Raw genomic sequence first — 22,164 nt, forward strand, 5'->3', positions numbered from 1 at the left:
GCTAGCTAGCGTGTCTAGTCCTCTCTATATACGTATGTATAGTACGTAGCGTCGACCAAGCACGGACATAACAGAGGACACTTCTCTCTATTAATTATAACTAGCTAACACAATATATGAAACACCTAAATTAACCCCCCAAAACCCCCAAACCCCCCCCCCCTTTCAAAAAAAAACAAAAACCCCAGCCACAGAAGTGCTGACGCGTGGATGCCTATTGGTCCCGGTTGGTGCCACCAACCGGGACCAAAGGGTCTCCTGGCTGGGCTCTGCGCACTGCCCACGTGGAGGGCCTTTAGTCCCGGTTCTGGATCGAACCGGGACTAAAGGGGGGAGGTATTAGTACCGACACTTTAGTCCCGGTTCCTGAACCGGGACTAAAGGCCCGTACGAACCGGGACTATAGGCCCTTTTTCTACCAGTGGTATACTGAGCGACATGAGGTAATCATGCAGAGTTTGACGAATTTGAAATGCCGCAAGTTCAACACATTAGTCACATTATTTAGTATAGGCGTTACTATTTTGGTATGACTAGTGCAGAACCGGGCAATAGCACCGGTTCGTAAGGTCCTTTAGTGCCGGTTCGGTAACCGGCACTGAAGTGTGGGCACTAAAGGCCCCCCCCTTTAGTACCGGTTCAGCACGAACCGGTGCTAAAGGGCAACCACGTGGCACGAGCCAGCTTCGGGGGCAGGGAGCCCTTTAGTACCGGTTGGTGACACCAACCGGTATTAAAAGGTTGGGGGGAGGGGGGTTTGGGTTTATGATTTCTTTTTCATTTAATTTTGTGTTTTTCATTTAATTCTTTTTCGTTTGCTGGTATTTTACGATACTACATATTGTACACGTTATGCATATATATATAAATAGAATTTCTAGTAGAACCGATAATTATATATACACACACACACACACACAATTAGCTAGCTATATACAATTTCTCCTAATTGGTGCCTTCAGAGCACGATAACAATTGGAAGTGGTTCATGGGGGCGTTAGCGGGTAATAGTATCCTCCTTTGGGATCTATGACCTGGTCGAGCAAAAAATCCCGCTATTTCCTCTTGAATTGCTTCTATGCGGTCCTCTGGTAGGAGCTTCTCCTGCACCTCTTTGAACTGTTAAGAAGGAGATCAATATGCATGTGTATTAGTTGTGTGACTAGATATCGATAATGGTGTAAAAATTGTGAATAGTGTTCTGACAAACGTACCCACTCCTGTCTTTGGGATCTGCTCTTTTCGAACGCCATCATGCGAATGTCCTCGCAAACGTAGTATGCACACAGATTATTCCCCGGCGCCTGCTTCAGGGCCTTTACGAGAATAGAATTTGATCCGATAATAATTAATCAAACATGATAATTAAATAGATGGCAGCTAGCTCGTACTACTTAATTACTTACCTGGGGTCGATACCTTTTCAGATTTTGTTTCCATGAGCCTGGAGTGGCCCTGATGAACTTTGCCCAAGCCCTGCCCGCCGACAAAGAAAATGAATAAATGATTTATTAAATAGTTGTTATCAGGAAATGACGAAGTAATTAAATAGGTCGATATATAGTTAATAATGATTGAAATTACCTGTTGACTATCCCCTTCATGATGGTGTAGTCAGTTGGTTTCTTAAGTAGTGAATCTAGTACTTCAACTGTTCCTTTCATCAACTTTAATGATTAACAAGATCCAGTGAAATCTGCATGCACACACGTTTGCATGTCTTAATTAAGAGGGCATATGTAAGCAAAAACATGTAGCTAGCTAGTAGGCAAAAACAGAATTTGTAGTACAAGACAGTGTGACTCACTCGAAGTTGTAAGGAAGTAGTATATCTTCATTGTATTTGAGGCGCTTGAAAAACTCTAGCATGCTTTCCTCTACACTTTTTTCGTGATATGGATCTAATTTCCATTTGTATTCATTAATGGTATTTGGGTCAACGAACCAATGCCATAGCGTCCACCTTTTTTCATTTCATAAATCTTCATCCTACATAATTAATACCACAGAAAAGAATATAGTGAGGATAATTACAGGTAATGATTGATCAAAATGATCACTATAGCTAGCTTGAGACTTAAATTACAGAAAGAAATCACTTACAGACCATAGCAACTGACGATAGATTTGTCGAGTGTGTCTTGATTGTATAGCTGAAATAGTTCTGAATACTCAACGGACACAACTTTCTCATGGTAGTAATGATCCTTCTTGACATTCACCATGAGGGACCATCGATTTGAAATCTTGGTAATGTCCATGTACCATTGATGCAATTCATACATTCTCGTTGGGAGCTTCTTGAACTCGTCTGGCTCGACCAAAGGTTGGCCTCGGATATATTTCCGTTTTATTTCCTCCTCTCTAGTCGGAGACATGGGCTCGATATCGAGGAGTTGTCCAACAGTGATCATGAGCGTTTTAGCTTGCTCAATATACTCCTCGGTTATTACCACATCGCCCAGCCCAGGAACATTAACGGTTTGCCCACAATAATATTGGGGGTGTCTACTCTCATGTGTTGTTGGCACAACAAGCGGGGGGATTGATTGCGCCGCCTGTTCTCCCAGCTGGGGAACGGTTTACCGCTCCTTTTGCCAGCTGATTTGCTCGAGCTCGAGCTCGCCTCTTTCTGTAGACGTGCTCGATTTAACTTCTTGATGTGGCGCTCATAGTCTGTGTCAACAGGCTTGGGAGCTGGTGCTCTAGCCATACGAATGAAGTGGTCAATCTTTTCCTCAGGCACTTTCTCCCTTGGCGGCGGTGGCGGTTTCGGTGCAAAATGGGCTTCCACCTCGGCCTTCGATATGGCTACGTTTTCCTCCTCGGACTTGTCGTAAGGCCTCTGCGGAAGAGGCGCGAGGTTTGGACCACATTGAAATCACTTGCCTCCGCCTGTACCTCCAGTACTACCTCGACTTGTACCGCTACGCACCATAGCTGAGGCGGCTCTCTTCCGTGATTGCTGACGCGGCGAAGACGGCTGACGTGACTGAGTTGGAGGAGGAGGAGTGGCCTGAAGCTGTGCCGGACTTGGAGGAGGAGCGGCCTGAAGCTGTGCCGGACTTGGAGGAGGAGCGGCCTGAAGCTGTGCCGGACTTGGAGGAGGAGTGGCTTGCCGGACTTGGAGGAGGAGTGGCCTGACACTTTGCCAGACTTGGAGGAGGAGGAGTGGCGTGAAGCTGTGTCAGACTTGGAGGAGGAGTGGCCTGACGCGTTGGTGGACTTGGAGGAGCGGGAGTCTTCTGACTCGGCGGACTTCGACGAGGAGTCGGATGACGCGGTGTCGGTGGCCTTCGAAAGATGATGCAATCCTTTCTCCATAGGATGATACGATGGTTGGCCTCTCCCAGTGTGTGCTCATCATCACCTCTAGGAATGTCAAGCTCTAGCCCCGAATATTGGTCCACCACCTCATCAACCAAGACACGAGTATAGCCCGCTGGAATCGGGTTGCAATGGAAGGTTGCCTCGGGGGGATTTGTAAAAGCAAGGGCGTCCGCCACCTTCATGGATATGTTCTTCATTTTGAAGTGTAGCTCGCAGTTAGTGTTCTCCATGATGTCATCCACTGGGTAGCTATCCAGCAATGCGTCGCCCGGGGCGGAACCCACGCTGCTTCTCGGCATGGATGGGACGGTGCTATCCAATGCTGGATCATCCGCTAGCTGCTACAGCTGCTGAGACCCCCTTTGCTGGCTAAGTGAGTCGATCTGCTCCTGCTGCCGCTGGAATTTGACTGCCAAGTCCGCGTGCGCTGATTCTAGGCCTTGAAGGCGTTCATAGTCTAGCTTCCTCTGCTCCTCCTCCATTTTCCTCTTCTTCTCCTCCGCAATCTTCTTTCTCGCACAGGTTCTGTAGTCGGCATTCCCGTCCGAAAACCCCTCATACCACGGAATAGCGCCCATGCCTCATGTTCTTCCCGGGTGTTCAGGATTTCCCAGGGCACGCATAAGCTCGTCATTCTCTCTGTTGGGATAGAACACCCCTGATCGAGCCTCTTCTATTGCAACAAGTACCTTATCTTCGGCTCCGTCCAGACATGCCTTCTTTGAAACTTTGCCTGTCTTCGGGTCCAACTCCCCCCATGCGCATAGAACCAAGTCCTGCACCTAGGGGGCCAGCTCAATGTTTCTGGAGTCACACCTGCATCCTCCATCTCTTTCTCAGACTTATCCCACTTAGGCATTCCCACCGCATAGCCACCTGGCCCCAGCTTATGGAACTTATCCTTTTTTGCAGCATTGGCCTTGTTTATTCTCGACCGTTCCTTAGATAATTCCGAATTCTTGAATTTCACGAAATCGTCCCAATGAGCACTTTGCTTCTCTAGTGTTCCCTCGAATACTGGAGTCTTACTTCCTCCCTTGACGTACTTGGCCCATTCACGATTCTTGCGGTTGTTGAATGCAACCGTCATCTTCCTAAGAGAAGCGTCCTTGACTTTCTCCACATTTGCATCTGTGAAATGATCTGGTAGGGTGAAATGTTCCATGAGCGTTTCCCAAAGCAGAAGTTTTTGTCTGTCGTCGACAAAAGTAACTCCTTGACGTGACTTTGCTGGCTCTCTCCGTTCTTGAAGGGAGATCGGGAGTTGGTCCTTCACAAGAACTCCGCACTGATGAATAAACTTGTCCGCAATCTTCTTAGGCGCTAATGGTTCGCCATTAGGTTTGATGACCTCGATATTGTACTTTACGCCCTCCTTCAAATTTTTTTCGGGCCTCGTTTCCTGTTGCCTGAAGATTTGCTCGATCGGGATGGCTGAAAGAAGAAAGATCGATTCGTTAATATATCTTCAAGTCATTTAAAACATGTGATGATCACCAGATGCCTGCTTATATAAATATATATACCTCGCCGGTCTTTGTTGTTTCAGGATCAACATTTTCTTCGTCATGTTCATAGTTCATGACTTCATCAATTCGGTCGTCGCGATCGAATATCATATCACCCTCCCCGGTGTTGTATAGATATTCGGAGCCGTCATAATCTTCTTCATTCTGATCATCATCTGGCCCGCGAGGATTGCGTATGATATTGAACAGGGCCTCTTCACCCTCTCTGCCGGTATTGTCCGCCATAGGTTTTGTTTAACTAATCCAAAAGAAATATATTCAAATTATAATGCATGGATGCAATCAATTAATAAGGAAAAACTGAATCAATCATAGTACATAATAAGCATCATCGAATATAATCTCGAATACGTCGTCTCGAATAATAGACATAATCTCGAATACATCGTCTCGAATAATATATATAATCTCGAATAAATCATCTCGAATATTATATATCGAATACATCACTAGCTAGCTAGCTAGCTAATAAAGATCGAATACTAGAGAGTAATCTAGGTGGTGGACAACCAAAGTGAAGGAACCATCACTGGATCATAGCTCGGGTGATCTCCCCAAAGAACCTGCCAGGTATTGGAGAACCTGACGTCCATAGCAGCCATGTAGGGATGGACATGCTCGTCCTCCTCCCTGACACGACGACGTACCACCTCCAGCGGGGCCGGCTCCCTCCGCACCGAAAGTGGCCCACGCGAACGCCACCAAAGGAGATGAGGGTCGACGACGGGACCCGGGGCCGAGTTCCTCACCAAGCGTCGCGCCCCTGAAGGTAGCACCTCCCAGTGCCAGCCCGGCGGAGCCCAGTCCCGGACATGGGTCCTTTGAAGCAGGACGTCGTCGCAAACGGGTCGACGGCGAGGATGCGGGCCGGGCATCGTCGACAACAAATACTATATGCCACAAAAGTAAGGTAACATTTTTTAAATGATGGATTGTGATTTCATATATGCAAATTCTAAATTTTATAACTAAAACTAACATTTCTAATATTTCTATAACTAAAACTAACATTTCTAATATTTCTATATAACTAACATTTCTATATAACTAACATTTCTAATATAACTAACATTTCTAATATTTCTATATAACTAACATTTCTATATAACTAACATTTCTATATAACAAATTTCTAATATTTCTATAACTAAAAAACATTTCTATATAAATAACATTTCTAATAATTCTATAACTACAAAACAGAAAGATTGTGTGTGTGTGTGTGTGTGTGTGTGGTACATGGCGGTCGGGGCAGGAGCTCACCGGCGAGGCGCGACGACGGGGGGCGGCGACGGGGACAGGGACGGAGACGGCGACGGCGACGGGGCGGCGACGACGGGGACGGGGCGGTGACGGGCCGGGCGGGGACGACGGGAGGACGGGGCGCGGCGCGGCGACGGGGCGCGGCGCGGCGACGGGGACGAGGACGGCAACGGCGACGGACGGCGACGGGGTTGGCGACGAGGGGCGGCGGCGACGGGGACGGGGACGGGGACGGCGACGGGGACGGGGACGGCAACGGCGACGGGGTCGGCGACGAGGGGCGGCGGAGACGGGGCAGAGGAGAAAGAAGCAGAGGGAGAGATGAGAAACTGACAATTTTTTTTGAAGTGTTTTCTTATATAGAATAACCTTTAGTATCGGTTGAAGCCACCAACCGGTACTAAAGGTCTGTTTTGGCCAGGCCAAGCGGCGGGAACGCCACCCCTTTAGTACCGGGTGGTAGCTCTAACCGGTACTAAAGACCCCCCTTTAGTACCGGTTTGAGCCACCACCCGGTACTAAAGGGGGTGCGCTGCCGCAGGTGCGGTGCGAAATGTTTAGTCCCACCTCGCTAGCCGAGGGGCGTCCACACTGATTTATAAGCCCCAGTGCGGTAGCTCCCTCGAGCTCCTCTCCAAAGCAGGCCTACTAGGTCTAAATGTTTTGTGCTGTCCTGTGGGCCTATTTTGCCTTTGCGGGCCTGGATCCTGGCCCAACAACAGGTTGAGTTTCTATTCGTATGCAGGCCGCTGTGGCGTAATAGGTGGGATTTTTTTCTTATTTTTTGCTTTATTTATTTTTGTTTTATTTATTTTTGAGTTTTTTTTGCTGCATTTAGAGTTTCTTTGTGAATATTTTTGCTTTAGGTACAAAAAATTACAAACTTTCTGTTAGTACCGGTAGTTTACAAATTTGAATAGTTTAAATTTTGAATTATTTGAAATTTGTATGAATCACTAGTTTGTGAATAACTTAACTTTGAAAATAGATTTTTCAGTGATTCTTTTTTCTTATGTTTAATATTAGTGTGTTTTATCATTATATTCAATTTGGTAATGCTTAGGTTATTTAAAAAATGAAATGCCTTTGTAACGGATGAGTTTTTGTCTGAAACACTGATACTTCGAAAGAGATTGTCCATTTTGTATACGAAGTGCATCCAGTTTTTGCGGTAACCCTCTCTACTTTTTTGCATATGCTATGTGGCTGAAATTATGATACCATGCCAACTTTCAACCTTTTCTGAGTTCATCTGAAATGCTTTTCAATTTCAGGGTCATTTAGCAGAAAAAAATCAGTAAATGCATGAAAGAATTTGCTTGCACATAAAATTTCTTCGCGTTTCAAATGCCAAAACACATAACTAGCTACCCTAACTATTACAGAGATTCCCTCCTGGGTGTCAAACACAGAAGAAAGTGATGATAGTGAAGCCGATCACATCCCAAATCTTTGGGTGTGAAACTTTTTCTTCGTGTGTGTCGCTTTGCGCCGTAGCCATGGAAAATCTTCATCATTTAACTGGATGCTCGGGTCAATATTCACTGTGAATGGAGCAATTTCATCAAAATTTTCATAATCTCCTGACATGTCTATCTTGTCATCCACTCCCACGATGTTTCTCTTCCCAGAAAGAACTATGTGCCGCTTTGGCTCATCGTACGATGCATTCACTTCCTTATCTTTTTTTTCCTCGGCTTGGTAGACATGTCCTTCATATAGAAAACCTGTGCCACATCATTGGCTAGGACGAATGGTTCGTCTGCATACGCAAGATTGTTGAGATCCACTGTTGTCATTCCGTACCGCGGGTCTTGCATTACCCCGCCTCGTGTCATATTGACCCATTTGCACCGAAACAAAGGGACCTTAAAACCACGTCGATAGTCAAGTTCCCATATGTCCTGCATATAATCATAATATGTTTCCTTTCCCGTCTTGGTTTCTGCATCAAAGCGGACACCACTGTTTTGGTTGGTGCTCTTCTTATCTTGGGCGATCGTGTAAAATGTATTACCATTTATCTCGTACCTTTGAAAGTCATTATATTCGAAGATGGTAACTGGGACAGCAAGTATAGGTCATCTTCAATAGAGGCGTCATGCATGGTACGTGTCTGCAACCAGCTGGCGAAACTCCTGGTTTGTTCACGTGTAATCCAGTGATCAGACCGCTCCGGGTGTTTGGAGCGTAGCAAATTCTTGTTTTCATCCATATATGGAGCCACCAAGGCGAAATTCTGTAGAACTGTGTAGTGTGCTTTAGTGAGAGAATGTCCGTCCATACATATTATTTGTTCCCCTCCTAGCGTGCCTTTTCCATCCAGTCTGCCCTTATGCTGCGATTCAGTTACACCAAGCGGCTTAAGGTCAGGAATAAAGTCAATACAAAACTCAATGACCTCCTCATTTTCATGGCCCTTGGAGATGCTTCCTTCTGGTCTAGCATGGTTATGAACATATTTCTTTAAGACTCCCATGAACCTCTCAAAGGGGAACATATTGTGTAGAAATACAGGACCCAAAACGTTAATCTCTTCACATAGGTGAATTAGGACGTGCGTCATGATGCTGAAGAAGGATGGTGCGAACACCAACTCGAAACTGACAAGACATTGCACCAAATCATTCTCTAACCTTGGTATGATTTCTGGATCGATTACCTTCTGAGAGATTGCATTGAGGAATGCACATAACTTCACAATGGCTAATCGAACGTTTCCGGTAGAAGCCCCCTCAATGCAACCGGAAGCAGTTGCGTCATAATCACGTGGCAGTCAAGAGACTTTAGGTTCTGGAACCTTTTCTCTACCATGTTTATTATTCCCTTTATATTCGACGAGAAGCAAGACGGTACCTTAATACTGAGCAGGCATTCAAAGAAGATTTCCTTCTTTTCTTTGGTAAGGGCGTGGCTTGCATGACCCTGATGTATGCCGTCTTTTCCGTGCATACGTTGCTAGTCCTCCCGTGCCTCAGGTGTACCTTTTGTCTTCCCATACACGCCCAAGAAGCCAAGCAGGGTAACACAAAGATTCTTCGTCACGTGCATCACGTCGATTGAGGAGCGGACCTCTAGGTCTTTCCAATAGGGCAGGTCCCAAAATATAGATTTCTTCTTTCACATGGGTGCGCGTCCGTCAGCGTCATTCGGAACAGGTTGTCCACTAGGACCCTTTCCAAAGACCACCTTCAAATCCTTGACCATATCATGAACATCAGCACCAGTACGGTGGCGAGCCTTCGTCCGGTGATCCGCCTCACCTTTGAAATTCTTGCCTTTCTTTCTTACGGGATGCCTGCTCGGAAGAAATCGACGATGTCCCACGTACACATTCTTCTTACAATTAGCCAAATATATACTGTCGGTATCGTCCAAACAGTGCGTGCATGCATGGTATCCCTTGTTTGTCTGTCCTGAAAGGTTACTGAGAGCAGGCCAATCATTGATGGTCACGAACAGCAACACATTTAGGTCAAATTCTTCCCCGATGTGCTCATCCCATGCACGTACACCTATTCCATTCCACAGTTGTAAAAGTTCTTCAACTAATGGCCTTAGGTACACATCAATGTCGTTGCCGGGTTGCTTAGGGCCTTAGATGAGCACTGGCATCATAATGAACTTCCGCTTCATGCACAACCAAGGAGGACGGTTATACAAACATAGAGTCACAGGCTAGGTGCTATGGTTGCTGCTCTACTCCCCAAAAGGATTAATGCCATCTGCGCTTAGACCAAACCATACGTTCCTTGCGTCATCTGCAAACTCCTTCCCGTACTTTCTTTCAATTTTTCTCCACTGCGACCCGTCAGCGGGTACTCTCTACTTTCCGTCTTTCTTACGGTCTTCTCTGTGCCATCGCATCGCCTTGGCATGCTCTTTGTTTTGGAACAAACGTTTCAACCGTGGTATTATAGGAGCATACCACATCACCTTGGCAGGAATCTTCTTCCTGGGGCGCTCGCCCTCGACATCACCAGGGTCATCGCGGCTGATCTTATAGCGCAATGCACTGCATACTGGGCAAGCGTTAAAATCCTCGTAGTCACCACGGTAGAGAATGCAATCATTAGGGCATGCATGTATCTTCTGCACCTCTAACCCTAGAGGGCAGACAACCTTCTTTGCTTCGTACGTACTCTCGGGCAATTCATTGTCCTTTGGAAGCATATTCTTTATCATTACCAGCAACTTTCCAAATCCCTTGTCAGATACACCATTCTCTGCCTTCCATTGTAGCAATTCCGATGTAGTGCCCAACTTTTTCTTGTCACCTACGCAATTCGGGTACAACAATTTTTTGTGATCCTCTAACATGCGCTGCAACTTCTTCTTCTCCAAATCACTTGCGCAGTTTCTCTTTGCATCGGCAATGGCCCGACCTAGATCATCAACGGGCTCATCCGATGCCTCTTCTACAGCTTCTTCCCGCATTGCTGGCTCATCTTCTTCCCTCATTGTTGTATCATCGTATTCAGGGAACCCATGGCAGGATAGCTGTCGACGTCCTCTTCTTCTTCATTTTCTTCCATCATAACCCCTCTTTCTCCATGCTTGGTCCAAACATTATAGTGGGGCATGAAACTGGACTCAAACAGGTGGACGTGAATGGTTCTTGACGTAGCGTAATTGTGACCATTCTTACAGCTAGCACATGGACAAGGCATAAAACCATCCGTCCGCTTGTTTGCCTCAGCCGCAAGCAGAAAAGTATGCACGCCATTAGTGAACTCGTGAGAGCATCGGTCATCGTACATCCATTGCCGGCTCATCTTCAATACACAGCACCGAAAACACCAAATTAATACAATAAATAAAGTTCATACATAAAGATCATATAACACTTAAATGCAACAAACAAATAACTCTCTAGCTAAACAATTTAAATGCAACAACAAATGCGATCAAGATCGCAACTAAGGTAATAATTGATCCAACAGCATAATAATACCAAGCCTCATTATGAATGGCATATTTTCTAATATTTCTAGTTTTCAAGCGCATTTTCTCCATTTAATCTTGTGATCATCGACGACATCGGCAACATGCAACTCCAATTTCATCTTCTCCCCTCAATTCTTTTCAATTTTTCCTTCAAATCCTCGTTTTCTCTTTGAACTAAATTTAACCTCTCGACAATAGGGTCGGTTGGAATTTCCGGTTCAACTACCTCCTACATACAAATATCTATGTCAACTTCATGGGCTTAATTTGTCATAAACACGAAATGCAATGGATAGTTTTAAAAGAGAATATACCACATCCGAATCATAACCCAGACGAGGGCCGACGGGGACGGATATCAAAATCATGGCACTATGTGTAACAAACAACGTATGGGTAAGATAATTATACGAGTAACTATATATCCAAATCACACAAACATCAATTTTTTATATAAAACTTCATGAACAAGTGGCTCACCACAAGGTGGTGCCGGTGACGGGACGTTGCGAGCGATCGACGGTGGTTACGATGGAGATTTAGAAGGTACTAAGTAAACCACACCTACATATGCAAACTAAGTGTTATTTTTGACCTCAAATTGCATATAAATCAAATACTAGCACATATATATAATTCCTCCCAAATTACTAAACTCAAAAATCAATCACTATATAAAGCATTGCACGAGCTAATCTAGCAATGAAAGATGAAAGGACAAAGTTGCTAACCTTTGTGATTATTTGAATGGATGGGGGCCTTCAAATCTTGACAAATTTTGAGCAAAATGTGTGATGAGCTTGAGAGGAAGAGGGAAAAGAACTGAGAGGAGAGGGGAAAGGGGAAGAACAGAGCGAGCTTGGGTGGACGAAGGGTCTATGTAGGATGACCTTTAGTACCGGTTCGTGATACGACCCGGTACTAAAGGTGCTGGAGGGGGCCCGGACTGACAAGATCCTGCCACCACTCACTTTAGTACCGGTTCATAGCACGAACCGGTGCTAAAGGTTCGCCACGAACCGGTACTAATGAGAGCGGACGGCTAGCCGTTGGAACCGGCACTAATGCACACATTAGTGCCGGCTCAAATTCAAACCGGCACTAATGTGCTTCACATTTGATCCTTTTTCTACTAGTGTATACCATGCCAATTTTCTTTTATCAAGATTACTTCTTCCTTTATAAAGTTCATGTACATTCCTCACCATAAACGGTGGCGTCATGGGGTAGTACATCATAAGATACCAACAATTCGAGTTATTTATGTTGACTCTGCACTGAGACATATGGTTTGAATCTTCACTTGGAGGACAGATCTATGGCCAAAGCTCTTGAAGATCTGATGTTTTTTAGAACACCCCCCCCCCCCCCCCCCCCCCCCCTAGCAAAAGTTGGTTTACAAATATATAACTTAAGTTATGAATTGAAGAAGCACTTGCCTTCACAAGGGTGTTAATGAATTTGAGAAATAACTAGCTACTTACGCGTTGAATTATGTCACTCCTTCTGTAGAATAAACAAATCAGAAAATTATATATGTTACCTTTCATTTCCAATGTTCCTATCCTTCGTGTTGTTACTTTTGATTTGCAGTATATCTCGGTCAATTTCACCGACAAATATCCCCTCCACTATATTCGCCCAAAGCTTTATGACTTGCCAATAAAATCTGCAGATGGAAATATCTGTATCAAAGCCCACCTCATCAAATGAGTTGATAACAGAACAACAATTACCAAAGGCTGGGCCTACCTCTTCCATGCAGCTAATATGAAGGAAGGAAAAATATATGCCTTCGCCTTCAAGCGCTACTACAGTCGCCTGCCTCTCACAATGCATGCCCTCTGAAAATCATGTTCAATCTACTTCGCCTTCAAGCACTACAGTAATCTCAGGCATCTCACTGTCCACGCCCTCTGAACATATGTTCAATTGATGTTCAGTCTACCAATCGACCTAAATAGCCTATGAATTTGTGTGTGTATGGCCTCTACTAGAAACCTGTTTGCTTTTGGCACTAGATTCTGCTAGTCATGTATAAATTTGGAATACATAATGCTATGTTAAATTCGTCTAAGATATCTGTGTCGACTGCATCTAATCTCTACTGTTCAGTGCATCTATGTTAGACTGCTTCTATGACCAATATGGATCAGAAATCCATTTATATTGCTCGATTGTCGATGAATATCGCGAGGAGAGCATAAGACATAAAAGCAATCTGTTTACATCTATAACATGTCTTCCTTTATCTTACTTGACTGATAACATCACTTAATTATCACTTTTGAGTTTTGACTGGTTTAATGTGTCATTGGCGCGGTTCTTTAAGTGCAAAACATTATGCATTAATATGTATCATTTCTATGCAGCGACTGTAAGTGAACTTTTTTTTAGAAAAGGAGGAAGACCCCCGGCCTCTGCATCTGGGCGATGCATACAAGCACTTTATTAATTATTCTCAAAAGACCTTACAAAGAAATACATCAGTAAGTCTGAAGCCACCGTCTAGGCAACATCTGTTGCTACTCCTATTCATTTGATGAAGGGATGCTGATAGTCTGGGCCTAATACCAAACAGACCTCGCAGCCAAATTAACCTAACATCTAAGACCTGAGTTCCCATCCAGGACGCCTACCGGGTATGGGTCACCCACCGGTCCGGCGCACTCCTCAACCAGGACGCCTGCCGGGTATGAGGCCGCCGCATCCACCTGCCACCAATCCATCTTCAGAGATGTACTGCTGCATCTACCTTGCCCGGTCTAGTTGCCATCGACGCCACCACGACGCCAGACAATGCCACCATCCTGCGCTCGTCCATCAATACACGCCCAGCAGCGAGACCCCGCTGCTCCGTGCCGCTGAAACCCGCCATTGTCGATGTATCAGATGCAACGCCACTCCTCCTTCGCAAACACCACCTTCTACCACTGGTCCTATCCCCTCCACCTGTAGATCCTCTGCACTCCCAACCGAGCCCCAGTGCCCCTGACGACACCTCCAGGAAGGTCACGACGCAAAAAGCGCCGCTGCCGCCAGATCCGAAAAGGATTGAAGGTTTTCACCCGGCCGCGGATCGGGGTAGGTAGATTGGGCCCTCAGCTGCGCCTTCATGAAGGAAAGCGGCGCCCATGAGCGTCGCTGCCGCCGGGCCGGCTAGACTGGCCAAGGTTTCCCCCGGACCCAAAGTACACCACCAGGGCTCACCACCACCGGAGCATGCAGGCGCAAACCACCAGGGTGACGACAGAGGCAGCAGGAGAAAGGGGAACCTCCAGATCTGACGCAATGGAGAACCACGCCATGGCCGGACTCCACCAGCGACCCGCTACCCGCGCGGCCGAGTACGCTGGCCAGCGTCGCCTGCAGACGTCTCCAGCCGCCGGACGACGCCGCCTCGCCGATAGGGCCTCCGCATCCGTAGGCCACCGACGGGATACTCCAGCCCACATGATCGATCCGGGCGCCGAGATCCCCGCCGGCACCTTCCCCGACGTCCGCGCGGGCTTTGCCGGCGGCCATCTCCGGCGGCGGCGAGGGACGGAAGGGGGATGAGGGGAGGCGGGCGGCGATAGATGGGATCGCCCCCGAGTCGCCCCGCGAGGGCCGAACTATGTTCTGATAAAACCTCACTTTGATATTTAGGAATATATAACATAAAATTACAAAACTATATTTTGTTAAGAAGATTACAGCAGGGCATTCGTTTTGTGTGTGTGTGTATATATATGACTCCTCTTCTGTACTCCTGGGAGTATGTACTCCCATTTTCAATATACCTCATATACGCATTAATTATACCTCTTTATTATTCTCACTATACTTCATTAAATATTCTAAGATACCCCAATACGAGTTTTGTTGAAAAAATATCATCTGCGATGTACATTTTGTAATATACCTTTTTCAGGTATAAACACATCAGTATATACGTAAACATTTAAAAATATGTAGACTCACATGAATTTTTTCATGAAACTCGTTTTGAGATATCTAATAATTACTAATGAAGTATATTAAAATAATAAAGTGGTATAAAAGATTCATCTATGTGGTATATGAGAAGCGGGAGTACGTACTCCCAGGAGTACACAACCCTGAGTGAGGAATAGTTATTCTTCATCCCCCCTCTATTTTACCATCAATGCACCGTAATTTTACGTTTCGTAAGTTTTGTCTTATTTCCGATGCAAAAAGAGACCGTAAGAAAATAAAATATTTTATGTTATGTAAAATTACAAACGTAAAAACATAGTCTAAAATATACATAAATTGCAATTTTTCTTATATTATGACCTATATTTTTATTTTCTTATGTCAAATTTTACATAGTGAATGAATAGAAATGTAACTATTTGAATTCCAAACATAATTTAATTATGAAATGATCGTAATATTTCCTCAAGTGAAGAATAACTTATTCTGCACCCTGGATGATGAATAGTAACACTATAGTGAATCAATATAGTGTTACTATTCATCATCCAGGGTGCAGAATAAGTTATTCTTCACCCGAGATAATCTTACGATCATTTTATAATTATATTATGTTTCAAATACAAATAGTTACAGTCATATTGATTCACTATGTAAAATTTGGCATAAAAAAAGTCAGAAGACCAGAAAAATTACATTTTATGTATACTTTACACTACGTTTTTATATTTGTAATTTACCTAGCATAAAATATTTTTTACGGCGATTATATATTTTCTTACGTTGTCTTTTTATGTCTGAAATAAGACAAAATTTAAGGAACGTAAAATTACGGTGCATTGATGTTAAAAAAGAGGGGGATGAAGAATAACTATTCCTCACCCAGGTTGACGAACAGCGCGACCCTATATATGTATATCTTTCCCTACTACTGAAGCACGTAATGCTTCTGGTCGTATGTCGCTGTGGCAATTTTGCAAAAAAGCCCTTCTATTTTCTGGTAATTAAACCCGCAGTCCCTTTTAAGTGAATACGTATTTGTGAAACATTTTGTTTTTGCACAAAACCCCTCATCCTTTGAGGATCGAACTTTCAACCAGACCCTTCGCCAAAATCAGAAGTCAACAAGGAGAGGACGGCAACAGAACAAAGGGATTACAATCCGCAACATCAGATACTTCCACGAAGAAATCGGATTAGCAGAACCGACACCCTCCGATTTAAATTTGACGCAAATGGTAAACTTTGGGAATACAAAAAATACTACCAAATAATTAGTTAGGTGGTAGCATCAGATGCTTCCACCTAGCGGCCTCGCGGCACCGGGACTCCCGCTGGCGAGGGCCGTCTTACCCACGCGGCGGCCCACACGCAGTGCAGCTCACGCGAGTACGACGAGGGACGGCCCGGGACGATCGATGGCGGTGTTGTCGTCGTTATCGTCATGCTTGGAGACAAGCCAGAGAGTGGCGGTGCCGGAAGCAGGGGAGGACGGGCCCCGGCGACTGGCGAACTCGGAGGTGGTGGCAGCGCGACGACGTCCGAGTGCTGGCGGCAGCGGCGAGGCTCCTTGCGTGCTCCCTACATGACCAAGGGAAAAAGAAAAGGCTAAGATGCATGTGAGGAGACATGAAGAAGGAGAAGGAGAGGCGCTGGAGCTCAGGTGTGGGGCTGCATGCGTGAGGAATCGGGACTCGGGAGGGCACTGAGCCTGTGAAGGAAGGAGGAGATGCTCGGGAGGCTTGGTGGTGGCCTCGATTCCATCTGGATTCAGAGCTGCGTGTGGAGAAGAATGCGTGGGGAGAGATGAGGATGAGGGCGGCCGGCTGAGAAGATAAGGTTGGATGGGAGGGAGAGACAACAGTGCGTCGGGCCAAATGACACCCGTCACCCACGCGAGAGACAGCTGGTGGAAATCGTTGTCTATATTTTCGAGCGCGTGTCCAACTGATATAGCTTCGGTTGCGTTGGAAGATTGGTTCGTATGTGTTGAAAATTAATAGTAATAAGAAAAAGAGAGAGAGAATTAATAAATGTGCTCATGCACTGTGACGCCCTCGATTCAATCGTACACTAATCATACACGCAAATGTGTATGATCAAGATCAAGGACTCACGGAAGATATCACAACACAACTCTAGACACACATTAAAAATAATACAAGCTTTATATTACAAGCCAGGGGCCTCGAGGGCTTGAATACATAAGCTCGAATACACATGAGTCAGCGGAAGCAACAATATCTGAGTACAGACATAAATTAGACAAGTTTGCCTTAAGAAGGCCGGCACAAAAGCATCTACGATCGAAAAGACAAGGCCTCCTGCCTGGGAGCCTCCTAACTACTCCTGGTCGTCGACGGTCTCCATGTAGTAGTAGGCATCGACGGTGGCATCTGGCTCCTGGACTCCGACATCTGGTTGCATCAACCGTAAAGAAGAAGAAAGGGGGGAAAGGAGGAGCAAAGCAACCGTGAGTACTCATCCAAAGTACTCGCAAGCAAGGATCTACACTACATATGCATCGGTATCAATGAAAAGGGGTAGTATATGTGGACTGAACTGCAGAATGCCAGAATAGAGAGAAGGCCTAGTCCTATCGAAGACTAGCATCTTCTAAAAACCACCATCTTGCAGCAACAAGAGGGAGTGGAGTAGCATAAAGTAAAGTAGTAGTAGTGTTATCAACCTCGGCCAGAGATCCTTCCTCGACTCCCTGCGAGAAAGCAATCCCAGAGCCATACTATCCAAGTGTCATCACAATCCAATTCTCATCACCATCCAGTTCTCATCACAAGTATCCAGTTCTAGTTGTATCGATCGGGATACAACTCCAAGTGTCCATTACCGTAGGACAGGCTATCGATAGATGTTTTCTTCCCTGCAGGGGTGCACCAACTTACCCACAACGCTCTATTAACTCCGGCCGGACACACTTTCCTGGGTCATGCCCGGCCCCGGCCAAACAATACGCCGCAACCCGACCTAGGCTTAATAGAGAGGCCAGCACGCCAGACTAAACCTATGCCCCCAGGGGTCATGGGCCATCTCCCCAGGAACTCCTGGACGTTGCGAGGGCGGCCGGTGAGCAGACCTAGCTACCTCCTTCAACAAGGTAGGTGCTTCCCAGTCCAACCCGGCGCGCGCCGCTCAGTCGCTGACGTCTATTAAGCTTCGGCTGATGTATACGACGCAGAACGCCCATACTATGCCCACGTGATGGTTAGTGCTACCAGGCCAGAGACCCTCGGATCAAATATCCAAATCGTAGTGGATTAGGAACGCGCGGTAACAAGCAGAGACTCACGAAAGATGTGACCCGTTGCCCCGTCTCGAGTACTTGCGGCAAGGGCTAAGAATGCCCGGCCACGCCTCGTAAGTATCTCGCGGGCACCATCCAGGTCAACCCGTCTACACATCACTCGCAATTAAGCACGTGCGGGTATCACTCAGGGTCAACCCGTCTTTAGGCACATGGTTTAGTGCAAAGTCATAGTAACCATAGTAACTGTGTGTCTAACACCAAGGGGAAAACCCGAGGAATCACCCCCGGTGAATTCCACTCGATGTAATCATCAAGGTGAACGTAAGAGGAACCACCCCCGAGGTTCACACTTGAGGGGTTGCACGACAGAGCCGTATCGGAAGTGGTGAAGGAGGAAATCACCCTCGATGACCACGAACGAATAGCTACACTACAGGTTAACATCAGAAGTGATGTAGAGGGCTCACCCTCGGCACTCGATAGTAACCCAGTAGTGTCGAGCAACTAAGGGAAAAGTGATGTGCGGTGTCGGGGCCTGGTCTTCGATCCCGTTGATCGGGTCTTCAATGATGAAGCAGGGGCAACAAGGACAAGGTGGGGGTCACTGATGGATCACTAACCAACCTATACTAAGCAGTTTAGGATAAGCAGGTAAGGTACAACAGCAGATACAAAAGCAGGCTATGCATCAGAATAGGAGCAAACAATAACAGTAGCAAAATCTAATGCTAGCATGAGAGAATGGAATGGGCGATATCGGGATGATCAAAGGGGGGGGGGGGCTTGCCTGGTTGCTCAGACAAGAAGAAGGGGTCGTTGTCAACGTAGTTGATCACAGTGGCATCAGCGGCAGTCTCGGGGTCTACCGGAGAGAAGAGGGGGAAGAAACAGTAAAAACATAGTAAGCAAGTGCATAATAGGACAGATGAAACGAAGGGGGAAAACTGCAGGTTCTCTATGCTAGGGATGTGTGGAGGACGAACGGACTGCGTATCCGGATTCATCTCGTCGTTTTGAGCAACTTTCATGTATAAAGTTTTTCCAACCGAGCTACGGTTTATTTTATAATAATTTTAAAAGATTTAAAACATTTTTAGGATTTATTTAATTAATTAAAGCAACATTATCCAGAATAGGGTTTGCTGACGTCAGCATGACGTCAGCAGTTGACCTGGTCAACCCGACAGGTGGGTCCCGTTCGTCATTGACACACATAATTAGTAGGTTAATTAAATAGGGTCAATTAGTTTAATTAGTGGTTAGGTTAATCTAATCAGGATTAATTGGTTTAATTAATTCTTTAATTAATTAATTAATAATTTTTCTGTTTTTTTAATACTCTTTTTTTGTTAAAATGTTCTGGGCGTGGGGGCCCTTGATCAGTGGCCCTGGCTAGCCTAGCAGGCGCTGGGCGAGCGGGTTAGTGGGCGGGCGCCCGTGGAGGCCGGACCTGGACACGCACGGCACCAGGGGGCTCGGGCTCCACGGCTGGGCGCAGCCTTCGGCGAGGCCACCGGCCAACGCAGAATGGAGGGCGGGGGGGGGGACCGCGGCCAGCGGCAGGAGCCCCGGACGCCGTGGAGCGACGAGGGCGGCGTCAGGGCGTGCCCGGGCGGAGGCGGGGTTGGCACGGTTGCGCACGGACAGCAGCCGCAGCAACAACGCGGCGAGGGCACTGGCTGGGCACGGGCTTAATTACCCGAGCGTCACATGCACGCATCACGGCTAAACATGATTCCATGAAAGAGATTAATGGGGGCTGCGTGCGGGCTCAGTGCGGACGGTATGCACCGCGGTCAGGCAGGCGAGCTGCGAGAACTGCGCGCGTGTGCTTGCTAGGCGCCCCCACCGCGTGCTGAATGTCGAGCACGCGCTGGCCGGCCACATGCGTGTTCGGGAACCAACTGGGCTGGGCATGCTTTGGGCCGTGACCATCACAATTTATTTTTTGATTGAGCCGTTGAAAAAAATGCACAAAACAATTAGTGTTTTCTTTGTAAGCTATGCTCCGAGTAGGTCGATTGTAATTACATAACGCATGTTGCGTTGGGCCTGGAAAATAATAAAACTCAGTAAGTCGGCTTTTCCTATTATCATTAAATAAATAATACTCCCTCCATACCAAAATATAGTACGTCCGCGCTTTCTGAGGTCCAACTTTGACCATATATTTAACCAACGAGACCGATTGCGGCGGAAGAAAAAATTGTATAATTGAAAACTTCTTTCAAATACGAATTCACTGATATAACTTTTGCTCCCGCCGCAATCGGTCTTGGTAGTTAAATTTACGGTCAAAGTTAAAGCACGAGTATAGAGGAAGCACTACATTGTGGAATGGAGGGAGTATCACTTCACCTCCTTAGAACCAAAACCATCAAGTTATATATGTCCTGAAGTTACCAGTTACCGATAGACTCAATAAATCAGCTTGTGAATCAATAAGTAGATGACATGAGAAGAAGAGAATGCTAAAGGAAGGAATGAAGGAATATGCTGCCCTATATGCGCTAATTAAGTAGTGAACAACTACAAAGTTGGACGGAAGACTGCATGGATGAAACCGAAGAAAGTCACTAACATATCAGAGAGGTAACAATGTCTCCCGTTGCAACGCACGGGCGTTTGTGCTAGTATATATATATATATATATATATATATATATATATATATATATATATATATATATATATATATATATATATATATATATATATATGCGATTGCGACATAGAACTCTATGTTGACTGAAGTCATGCTAGCAATAATCCATAATTTTACTTTGGAGCAAGGGACGCTATAGTTTTTATTTTAGGGTTCATGTGAAGTGCCGCCTATGAAGTTGATCGACAAGGTAGTTGAATGGAGCTACTTATTATTATACCTAATAGGCGTGGCTTTGTAGTTATACCGTCTCTACTCCCACTGTGTCAGTCTTTTTCTTCTTTAGTATTGAACTTAATGTCAAGTGGTTATCTTTTATGGTCTTATGAATGCACTAAACTCGATGTTGCCATATAATCTCCTGATGATATTGAACTTGATGATGTCTTTCTTCTATTAAAAGTAAATGTTTTTCTCTTTTGAATTTTGTTGTCCTGTTTGAATACTACGCTAAACCAGGATTCCTACTACCTTGAGCATTACCTACTTAACCACATAGTTGGGACTGTCACCCTCGCGCGTGATGTCGATATTGAGCACCACTATGTCTCACCCCTATCACACTGTATTGTTATCCTTTATGAATGGATATGGTAAACCTGGATTACTATTGGCTTACCATCACCTGCTTGACCGACGTTGGAACCGGCACCCTCGCGCCAAGGCGGGCGATCCCGGTCTAGTCTAGACTATTGGACGTTCATTTTGTGGTTGGAGGACCCAGATTAGCCAAAATATTACAACAGTTTTTCAATAGTACACTAGTAGGGAAAACGTTATACACAGAATCTTAGCAGCAGCGCAGTTTAAAAACAGGCGCTACTGCTAACTAGCAGTAGCGAGCTTAAAGGAACCGTGCTACTAATAACTAGATAGCAGTAGCGCTCTAGGTGAAACAAGCGCTACTACTATAATTGCCACGGATTTGCCCCCAGGATAGATATAGTAATAGCGCCCTTCCCTGGACGCGCTGCTGCTAAAGTACTTAGTAGCAGCGTGTTTTTGCAAAACTCGCTGCTGCTAAGTGTTGCACCTAATTAAGTTTAGTCCCATACTGCTCAGCGAATAAGGTGTTTACCACCTTAAATATGTTGACTATTTAGATTCTACACAAAAAGATCAATGATGACCAACGCATATTTTTGATGCGTGCTTAGACTTAGCAGTAGCGTTTTTCTTGAAAACACGCTATAGCTACTTTAGCTATAGCGCGTTTCCTGAAGTGTG

General features: G+C 45.6%; 1 pseudogene; it reads right to left on the reverse strand.

The window, feature by feature from the left end:
- Positions 1–7,559: 7,559 nt before the first annotated feature.
- LOC147988260 (uncharacterized) lies at positions 7,560–10,627 on the reverse strand (annotated as a pseudogene).
- Positions 10,628–22,164: the final 11,537 nt, after the last annotated feature.

The sequence above is a fragment of the Triticum urartu genome, chromosome 1A (assembly GCF_056163025.1).
Source record: "Triticum urartu cultivar PI428250 chromosome 1A, HENAU_Tu73, whole genome shotgun sequence".
In the NCBI taxonomy this organism is placed as follows: domain Eukaryota; kingdom Viridiplantae; phylum Streptophyta; class Magnoliopsida; order Poales; family Poaceae; genus Triticum; species Triticum urartu.